This window comes from Canis aureus, chromosome 37 (genome assembly GCF_053574225.1).
Source record: "Canis aureus isolate CA01 chromosome 37, VMU_Caureus_v.1.0, whole genome shotgun sequence".
In the NCBI taxonomy this organism is placed as follows: Eukaryota; Metazoa; Chordata; class Mammalia; order Carnivora; family Canidae; genus Canis; species Canis aureus.
In genome coordinates, this window is record NC_135647.1 from 12577902 (window position 1) to 12585566 (window position 7665).

Consider the following 7665-nt stretch of genomic DNA (forward strand, 5'->3'; position numbering starts at 1 on the left):
ATTCAGAGTGGTCCCAGCTTGCATCTAAATATCAAGGAATTTGGTAAAACTTTGAGCAAATTCCCTTGCGACAAAACCTCATTTCAACATCTGAGGCCCTGGAATGATTTGTATTCTCACCACTTGCCCCCTGTCAGCCTGTAGAAGGTGATCGATAGAACAGGTAGTGTTTTTCAGGTTGGTCCTGGGATGGCAGAGAGAAGGGAAGTCTTGGATCTCATGGTTCCCATAGTATTACTAGTGGTGCCGGGAAAGGGATTCTGTAAGCTTAGCATTCCCTCCTCTTATTAAAGAACTCTTTGACATCAAAACAAAACCAGAAAATTTCATCAGAGCTGGTGTCATCCACTGAGGGTGGTGGGAGAGAGCCATTTATAGCTGCTGCGATGTCTGTTGGAATGTGTGCAAGTCCAAGAAAGAAGAAAAGGCTCCATCACACCATCATGCCAAAGTTTATTATTTTGAAAGGGACAAGGTCGAAGTCATCTTTATTATAGCGATGTCCTTTCTTCGTGTAAATAATACTGTGAAAAAAGAAAAAAATGAAAAAAAAAGTACTGTGATGTCTTCGAGGAAAATTAATGCTTGGCTTGGCGAGGTGTTCTCTGCTACTACTAAGGAAACCAGTTGGGAGTTAGCCAGAGTGCTTCTTGGTGGAAGATTAAGGTATAAAACTGGAATTGGGCACCCAATTTTGTTCTCATTCACAGAATTGGAGCTCATCCCCTGCCCCACTCATGTCCCCAACTCCCACAGACATCATCTGTCGTTGGGAATTTGCAAGAAATAAAAAGAAAAAATGGTAGAACCGCTCTTTGAGTTCAAATCTCCACATTGGGAGATTTGAACACGAAGACTCTGGAAAAGAAGTGGGGTATTGGAGAGAGAGAGAAAAATGTGAGAGAAGAAACTTCCAGATGGGGCATTCTCTTTACAGAGGCTCAGCTCAGGAAGACCTCCTTCCCTTCTTAGTGGGGAGGAATAATTAAGTCAGACACAGTTATAACTTCAGTTCCTACTATGCTATATCATCCAGAAAGTATAATAAAAAATAAGATGCCATTCCAATAGGAACAAAAAGAATACTAGTTAGGAGTTGATTTAACCAAGATTGTCTCAGTCCCCCATGGGGAAAAGCTTGAAAAACTCTAATAAAAGACACAGAAAATAATATCAGTAAACATCATGTTCTTGGATGAAGAATTTAATATTATGAAGATTGCAATTCTTCCCAAATTAATTTATAATCTCCATGCACTCTCAGTCAAAATTCCAGTCGGACTTTTTCCAGGAACTCAATAAATTTATATAAAAAAGATTTCAAGTAGTTAAGTGAATATTACAAAAGAAACACAAAAGTTAAAGAGGGGAGTACCTATTCAGATATTAAAACACAACCCAACCATAGTCACACAAATAGTCCTCAGAAACAGAGGAAATGGAACACAATAGAACACCCAAGGATAGATCTAGAGCGGGAGAGGATGTTTGCATCTGAAATGGACAAAGCAATATGCATATGTAGAATATGCAAAGGAGGCCTGCAAATCACCTCCAATGGAAAAACAAACAAAAGATAGACATTTTAAGGAAGGAGAAAACCCAAAAGACAGTGAACATGTAAAGAAATGCCCATCTTGTACTAACAACCAGAGAACTGCAGATACGAACAATGAGATTTCGCTTTACCCCAGTTTAAGCTGGAAAAACATTTGAAAACTCAGTGATGTCAACTGATGGTGGAGAATGGATTGTCTACGATTCCCTCGTGCCCTGCTGGTGGAGCCTGACTGCCAGGTCGCTGTTTTCCTGAGTAATCTGGCATTGCTGAGGTGCATTAAGTATCTGCATAAACTGTGGCACAGATATTCCATAGAGAGGTATATATCCCAGGGAAAGTTTTACCCTGGTCTGGACAGGAAAATATATGAAGATATTTGTATTCGTACATTACCCTACTATTGTGTAGACAGGGAGTTAGAGACTCCTGTCTATCAGCAGAATTACCCGGTAAAACAGGTAGATGGAGGTCATCGATGTACGTGCCATGCAGTAATTCAAAGCAATGCGCTAAATGTACAAAGCAGCATGGGTTCTCTTAAAAAAAAGTAATGCCAGTGGAAAAAGTAAGAAACAGAATAAAATCGAAACACTAACCATTTGTGCGAGTTAAAAATAAATACACCAAAGAGCAATAAACTGTGCAAGAGAATGCATCGACAAAAAAAAAAAAAAAAAAAGATGGCTGTAGGGATGCCTGGATGGCTCAGTGGTTGAGCCTCTGCTTTTGGCCTAAGGTGTGATCTCAGGACCCTGGGATCGAGTCCTGTGTCGAGCTCCCCATAGGAAGCCTGCTTCTCCCTCTACCTGTGTCTTTGCTTCTCTTTCTGCGTCTCTCATGAATAAATTCAAATAAATAAAATCTTAAAAAAAAAAAAAAAAAAAGATGGCCGTAGACCACATCAGAATAATTTCCAGTGGGGAAGAGTCAATGGAATAATGGATGGGGACAAAAGGGCATAGATAAAACCAAAGCGAGAAAGACAAGAGGAGGCCCCATAGCCTCCACCAAAGATAATGTTCCCAGAGCTATCAAGTGTGATTATATCCATCTATGTCCCACATCTACGGTGCAAGACCAGTGTAAACTGACCCACCAGTAAGGGATTCCTTAGGCATCCATCAGAGTTGTGTGATGAAGACCAACAAGTCAGGAAGCATCTGGAGCCTGATGACCACCACTCCAGTCATCTCTGGAAGCAAGAGAGCTGGGTCTGGGTGGGGATGTACAGATCCCAGCCTCTCCATGGATCAGTAGGCGGAGTTGCCAAGGTCTAAAGGGTATTGGAGACAAACTCCCTCTGGGTAGGAGGGGTAGTAAGAGCTCTTTCCTTGAGTGCTCTCCAGGGTTACCTGTGAGGTAGAAACAGGGCCACTTTGGCATACTAAGCTGGGAGGACAGAGCAGGAAGTCTGAGCCCTTGGTGTGGGGGGCTGTCTTCAGTAGAGGCAGCAAGTAGAGGGAACCAGGCAGTGGGGGATGTCATGGGAGGACACAGAGAGGCAGGGTGTGGTGTGGAGACCACCAATGACCAGGGGATGGGGGCAAGCCATAGAGAAGAGGGGAGTGAGAGTGCCCAAGAGCTGTAGGCTTGTGAGGGCTGGACACGACACTCTGGGTACAAGACAAGCAGGACACAGTCCCTGCCCTGGAGTTCCTCGTCCTGTTTTTAGCTCTTCCTGATAAATATTCTGATAAATGTCCTGACTGGACGCTCCTCAGGCCTGTCTGGCAGCAGGACCTTGCCTGTGAGCCCTGCCTGTCCAGGGGTACAATCATCTGGAAGAGATGTTGACCCGTTTGTGGGATGGAATTCCATCTTCTCCCTTGCCCCTTCTCTGAACATTCCTGAAACTTGGGATGGCCCAAGTCGATTGGGGGTTATTTTTAATCTCCCCCCCAGGTGCCCCATCTGCCCATTGAGCCTTCTGTTCTCTTCTGCTGGACAGCAGCAGCCTACCCCCACCCCACATTCGCCAGCCCTTAACTCTTCTCCAGAATTTTCTTTGTACCTCCTCCTCTGCCACCCCACTTCCTTTTTCTTGTACATTCTCCTGCAGTCTGTGGGAGATGAGCACTGTTGGTTTAATCATAATAACATCCTTCATGGTGCTTTTGACCTTTGGGAAGGCTTGGGGAAAGCAAGGCTTATCCCTTGGTGTCGTCTAGAGCTAAGCTCTCTAGGCTGTGTGGGATGGGCCATATTTTGGGGCAAGAAGAAGGAAACGTAGTATGGAAGCCCCATCTCAGCCTGGGCTCTGTCCTTCTGCCATCGATCCTGCCAGCTTGCCACACTAACTCCCGTGAAGGTGACTGCATCATCAAGTGCAAGGGCTTTGTGTATCTGACTTGGTGTATTTTTTGTGTCTCTGTGTTTCAGGAATATTTCACTCCGATATCAAAGGCTTGTGGCCACTAGGAAGTTTGGAAAAAATATTTTTGATGGAGACAAGCCCAACCAAATGCCCCCTTGTTTTTGCCCATGTGAATCAGGATGACCTTTACACCCTCTTCAAGAGGTTATTTATAAGAACCAGACACGATGCACGTGACAGAGAGTGTGCAAGGAGGCCAAGCACATTTGGAAAGAAGCACAGAGCACACCTCTCTCTGGAATGATGTTCTTGAAAGCCTGCCTGTAGCTGTTGTATTTTTCTAGTTGGTCTTTGAAAGAGAGGATGTTCTCTGCCCAATGTACGCGTGCACACGTGCACACACACACACACACTATTTGCTCCTTTCAGAAGTCAGAAGCTTAATCCCATGATTTTTAGAAGGAAGGAAATGAAGATAGGTCAGCTGGGTTAAGGCAGGGATTATTTTTAGCAGCAGAGAAGGTGACCTCCTGGAGACGCTAGCTGGCTGTTGGGGGAGGGACAGAGTTGGATGTGACTTAGTCTGCTCAGGCTGCCACAACAAAGTGCCACAGACTGAGGCTCTTAATCAGGAGAGGTTTGCTTTTCATGGGTTTTGAGGCTGGAAGTCCAAGATCAAGGGGCCAGCAGACCTGGGTCCTGGTGAGGGCTTGCTTCTTGGTTTGTAAATGGCTGCCGTTAGCCGTGTCCCTACATGGCCTTTACTTGGTGCTGGAGGGGACAGAGGAGAGAGAGAGAGAGAGAGAGAATCTCATCTTCTTATAAAACCACTAATCCCATCATGAGGGTCTAACATCTCATTGAGGAATCTCAAGCTGATCACCTCCCAAAGCCCCCATAGCCACATGTTAGGGCTTCAACATCTGAATTTGGGGGGACATGGACATACACCTCACTTTGCCCTGGTAGCCTGGGAAGGTCTCAGTGCCCAGCCCGCTGATGGCTGACCCTGCTCAGTCACATCCAGCTTCAGGAAACCTTGGACTCCCCCTTCCTGGTGGGGTCACCACCCCCTCGGGATGGTGATGGTCACATGAACTGAATGGAGAGGGAGGTAGAAGGACTTTCTAATAAATCCAGCTGCAAAGCTCCATTGTTCTACAAAATGTCCTGGCCTTTAGTGGGCCACCCCTTCCCCACCACCACCGCCCCAAATCATACTTCTGCTTACATATTTTTTTTAAAGGTTTTATTTATTTATTCATGAGAGACACACAGAGAGAGGCAGAGACACAGGCAGAGGGAGAAGCAGGCTCCGTGCGGGGAGCCCGATGTGGGACTCGATCCCAGGACCCCGAAATTATGACCTGAGCTGAAGGCAGACGCCTAACCACTGAGCCACCCAGACCCCCAAAATTTTAAATCTCAGTCAAGCAATTTGCCTTGATATCGTCTGGAAAACTTACCTATCCCTTTAATCAAATCTCTACTTCTTTATATCCATTTCCCTACCCGTTTACCTGGTCGTACAAAGTACTGCACAGAATTAGTTACTCTGTCCCAAGGGCAATTTGTTGTAAATGATTTCATTTTCCACTTCTCTTCAGCACTATATTCGGAAACAAAAATTTGGGCTGTGCTTGTAGCTGATGTTGCTCTCTGGTACTCTTGAGTTTTGCAGTAGGAGGAGGGAGGGAGGGGAGGGGAGCAGCTGGGGATCAGACAGAGAGATGAGATGGTGGCGATAGAGTTTGCATGGCTCCTTTGGTGGCTTGAGCTCCACACCAGCCAGCACACAACCTGCTTGATTACTTCTCCATTCAGGGATCTCACCCCTCTGAGGCCAGCTAATGTGAGCAGTGGAGAAAGGCCAGGAACAGGGACAGTCCTTTTTTTTTTTTTTTTTTTTTTAGCAGCTGGAGCAAAAAAGTCTCTTTGATGTTTGCTTTTTCCTCCTTCTTTCTTGGATTCATATAAAAGTGTCAAGTTGTTTGTGACTGAGGGAAGCTCATACTGTGTCCCAGTCGCTTGAACTTGAGGAGCCAGACCTCACCATTTCAAAAGAAACAGCGGCCTTGTGCTCCATCTAGGGAGGTCCGTACATAGACACAACGGTCTCACTTGCTTTACGCACATATAAGGATTTGCAGTTTTTGAAAACAAATTTAACTAACACCCTTTTCTTGGGGAGGGATGGCGTCTATTTTTTCCCCTTCAAAAGTCTTTTCACCCCCCCCCACCGTCCATTTATAAGACTTCTTGCATAGAAGCAGGTGTGGGGGGGTGGGGGATGTTCCCAGCAGCCCTGTCGTCCTCAGTGGTGAAAGAGGTGGTAAAATAAGCCCTTTTCTGTCTCCGTATTCCAGCTTCGAGGAGGAAAGTGCCAAATTATCCTGCAGAATGTTCGAAGACCTGATTTGACCCCGAAGTCTACACTGAGAAGAAACAGATGTGAAAATAAAAGATGTCCTTTTTCAAAGAAATCCTGTCTTTTATCAAGAGGCTTCGACAGAAACCTGTCCCCTGGCTCCCAAGGATGCGGTGCGTCCAGGAAGGCCGCACCCAGCTTACTGGTCTAAGGGGTCTGGTGCAGGGGCAGATCGACCGCCTGAGCGCTGCACTGTAATCGGTTTTGAAAACACATTTGCACAGTGGCGGGGAGCCAGGCGCTCCCTTCCCGCATTGCTTTCCATGTCACAGGGCTGATTCCTTATTTTAAAGTATTTTTACACTCTGTGTTCCCCAAACTTCCAAAGAGACAGGCTCTCCCAAGTCTTTAGGACTGGGTCCTGCCTGCACTCTACTTCCTCTTGATGAAAAGAAGACTCGGCTCGGTTTGCTCATCCTTATGGCAGGAACCGACCTGCAGTTTACTTGTGATGCCCGGAGCCAGCTCAGATAGGGAGCAGATTGGAGCATCATCAGACTTTCAGCGTTGCAGTGCCGGATTCAAAGTCCAATAAAAATAGAGCAAAGTATCTTTTGAAGGCATAGGAAACATGGGCTGACACGAGTGTGCGTGTGCGCTTCATCTGATGGGTGCGTTGCAATGAGTGAAGTGGTTTTGCTTCAATCCTGAAGCTTTCATTTTCTCCTCTGAGCGTTTCCAGTCCTGAAGCCCAGCTCGTCCTCCCTCTGGGTGACACGGGGAAATCCAAATCCAACGTGGGAGAGAGGCTTACTTTCAGTCTCGGTGGCTGAGATCATTGTGCAGGCAGAGGTGTGACACGATGTTAACATCGTGTGGGCACAGGAGAGTTTCATGGGGGGGCTTGTGCGTGTGTGTGCGCGTGCGTGCATGTGCGTGTGTGCATGTGCGTGCATATGTGTGTATAGAAAGAAGGAAAAGAGAATTCAGATTCTCCGGGGTAGAAGTTCTGGCCTTTGTTTTAGATTTTGAGTTACGAAGAGTTGCATACGGCTATAAATATGAACGTGATTGGCAAAATCTGCAGATTAAATAAAATCTGTGAATGGTGTAGAATGCTTTATACACACTGCACATTGGCAGTGTCTATTCATAGGATACACATTCTAGAATTTGTTCTCTCTCCTTTTTCTGAGCTCACTCATTCTACTTTTGTGTGTACCTTGCTTCTCCTCGTTCTTCCTGCAGAAATATTATTTCGAGCAGCCTAACTGGAGATGTGTAAGCAGGGTAGCTCTCGAGATCCTATCTGTTTAGATCAAAGGGCAGGGCTATTCCCCAATGTTGGCAAAGGGATTACTTAACCAGAAATCCTTGTCAGTGTCAACGTGACACATGGGATGACATCACACTTGGGAGAAA

The 7665-nt window shown here is 45.9% G+C and overlaps 1 long non-coding RNA gene across 2 annotated transcripts in view; it reads left to right on the plus strand.

The window, feature by feature from the left end:
- LOC144306485 (uncharacterized) overlaps positions 1-6358 on the plus strand; it is a 43593-nt gene extending 37235 nt beyond the window's left edge. For both annotated transcript variants that reach the window (XR_013373568.1, XR_013373569.1), the window contains one exon: positions 6242-6358. This is a non-coding gene — a long non-coding RNA (uncharacterized LOC144306485). The remainder of the gene's footprint in view (positions 1-6241) is intronic.
- The last annotated feature ends 1307 nt before the right edge of the window (positions 6359-7665 follow it).